This window comes from Octopus bimaculoides, chromosome 2 (genome assembly GCF_001194135.2).
Source record: "Octopus bimaculoides isolate UCB-OBI-ISO-001 chromosome 2, ASM119413v2, whole genome shotgun sequence".
NCBI lineage: Eukaryota > Metazoa > Mollusca > Cephalopoda > Octopoda > Octopodidae > Octopus > Octopus bimaculoides.
In genome coordinates, this window is record NC_068982.1 from 6,675,888 (window position 1) to 6,678,652 (window position 2,765).

General features: G+C 39.1%; 1 long non-coding RNA gene across 1 annotated transcript in view; it reads right to left on the reverse strand.

Moving 5' to 3' along the window:
* Positions 1-2,765, reverse strand: part of LOC128250439 (uncharacterized) — a 161,656-nt gene that overhangs the window by 50,056 nt on the left and 108,835 nt on the right. The gene's annotated exons all lie outside the window — the stretch shown is intronic.

Here is a 2,765-nt window from a genome sequence, read left to right on the forward strand (position 1 = left end):
GAGAGAGGATGGAGGGGTAGACAGAGGCATGGCGGGAGAAAAGATCATCATCATCATCATCATATATATATATAAAGAGAGAGAGAGAGAGAGAGGGGGGACCAGTCAAGCAGCACATCACGCTGTAATTCTTGGGCTGAGAAATCAACACTTAAAAGCCATAATTTTAAGGAGCGATAAGAATTTTTGAATAAAGGAAAATGGGTAGTGGTGGTGGGTAGGTACCGCCAGCGAGTAGAGAGGGCTCTTAATTGTAGATTTTAAATATTTGAGAGACAACAATGCATAAATCGTAATTTTTTATGGGTCCAACCCATTTTTGCCAGCTGAGTAGATTGGAGCAACGGATAATTAAGCATCATACTCAAGGACAAAATGTACAGCTAGGAATTGATCTCATGATCTTATGATTATGAGCCGAATGCCCTAACCACCAGGTCACATGTCTTCACATTTATAATGTGCTACATAGAACTAGAATTGTGTTTTCCATGAGTGCTAAAAGCTGACGGCAGCTCTCAGCACAACATTAAACTAAATAATACTATACATGATAGTGGAAACTAGTTCCAAATCTGCCAAAGGCTAAATACAGCTCTTGAACAATGTAGATATGAAAAGGAAAATAACTCAATATTGCATGATACGACGACAATACAAATCCAGACAATACATATTCCACTACTACCTGAGGCTGGATATTACTGAATGAAGATGTAAATATTTATATAAAAATCAAAACTATGTTAAAGCAAAATACATAAGCGACCTTCTGTCAAAGAACATACAACAACCAGGGAGTAGAACTATGACTACGTCATACATTACGGCTTACTGTTAAAATCTGATCACTTCCCATAATATTCTATCTCTTGTAATGGTTTCAAATTGTAGCACAATGTCAGCAATTTCAACCCCAGAGTTCAACTGGTACTTATTTTATTGACTCTGAAAGGATGGAAGGAGAAGCTGACCTCAGTCTAAAGACAAGACGAAATGCTGTTGGCTGACATTTCTGTCTGTTTACTGCTCCTTATGACATTCATTCATGGGAAATGTAATTGCATTTTGCAAACGAGTGGCCGTGTGGTAAGTAGCTTGTTTGCCAACCACATGGTTCTGGTTTCAGTCCCATTGGTCAAGTGTCTTCTACTATAGCCTCAGACCGGCCAAAGACTTGTGAGTGAATTTGGGAGGTGGAAACTGAAAGAAGCTCGTCATGTATATATATATATATATATATATATATATATATATGTGTGTTTGTGCATCTATGTTTGTCCCCCCACCATCGCTTGACAACCAATGTCGGTGTGCTTATGTCCCCATAACTTAGCAGTTCGGCAAAAGAGACCAATAGAACAAATACTAGGCTTACAAAGAATAAGTCGTTCGGTCAATTTGTTCAACTAAAGGCAGTGCTCCAGCATGGCCACAGTCAAATGACTGAAACAAATAAGAGAATTAATTGAAGGGATCCTTCTGCTGACATTTCTTGTCTGCCTGTGGTTATTGGTTGCGTATACCTATGAAGTTTTACTCATCAATTGTTATACGTCTAATACAGAGTGTAAAAGAGAAACGAACTCGATTAAGTAACGATCGACACTCTGCTTCCATTGCTAAATATTCTCTTTTGCTTATGACTTCAACATAATACGACTTCGCTCAAATATTTTTTTCACGTGCCCCCAGCATAAATGCCAGTAAAATGACACTGGTAACGATCACGCTCAAATGATGCCTTTCATGTGCCACCAGCACAGGAGCCAGTCAGCAGCCCTGGCAACAATCATGCTCAGATGGTGCTCTTAGTGCTCCACTAGCACGGATGCCAATCATGCGCTGCTGTCATCGAATTTGATTTCGATTTCACTTGCCTCAACAGGTCTTTGCAAGCAGAGTTTAGTGTCCCAAGAAGGAAAGATACGCATAAGTGGGCTGGTTACACCCCTGTCATAGGCCACGAGTTATGGTCTCACTTGGCTTGCCGAGTCTTCTCAAGCACAGCATATTTCCAAAGGTCTCAGTCACTAGTCATTGCCTCAGTGAGGCCCAATGTTCTAAGGTTGTGCTTCACCACCTCATCCCAGGTCTTCCTGGGTCTACCTCCTCCACAGGTTCCCTTAACCGCTAGGGTGTGGCACTTTTTCACACAGCTATCCTCATCCATAACATGCAAGTACATATATATATATATATATATATGCATATAAAAATAAAATATTACAATACAAATGTGTTACTTTCCAATAAAATAAAGCACCGTAAAGGTAGAAGTATAAATTTAAATATAATTTAGTGGTACAACAAGGCACCAATATTTACTAGAAATAGCAGTCAATACAAATACAACACTATTGTAATGCTTCACTGCATATATACTGGCAAAGACGTGTGAGTGCAACAAACATGAAAAACTTGTCTCACCTCTAGGAAGAACATTCGATAAATGGACAATCCAGAATCAGATAATGCAGTACCTAGGTTTCAGACTCTTCAAATACATTTGTCAACATAAATTTGATTAGTCTTCATCAGCTGCATTTACCTAGACAATATTTCAAATGTTGCCACATCAATGCCAGTATACTCACCTGAACGCTTAGCTGTTAACAGAACGATAAAAATAGTTGTCCATTTATCGAATGTTCTTCCGAGAGGTGAGACAAGTTTTTCATGTTTGCTGCACTACCACGTCTTTGCCTGTATATACACAGTGAAGCTTTACTATAGCGTCGTATTTGTATCGACTGCTATTTCCA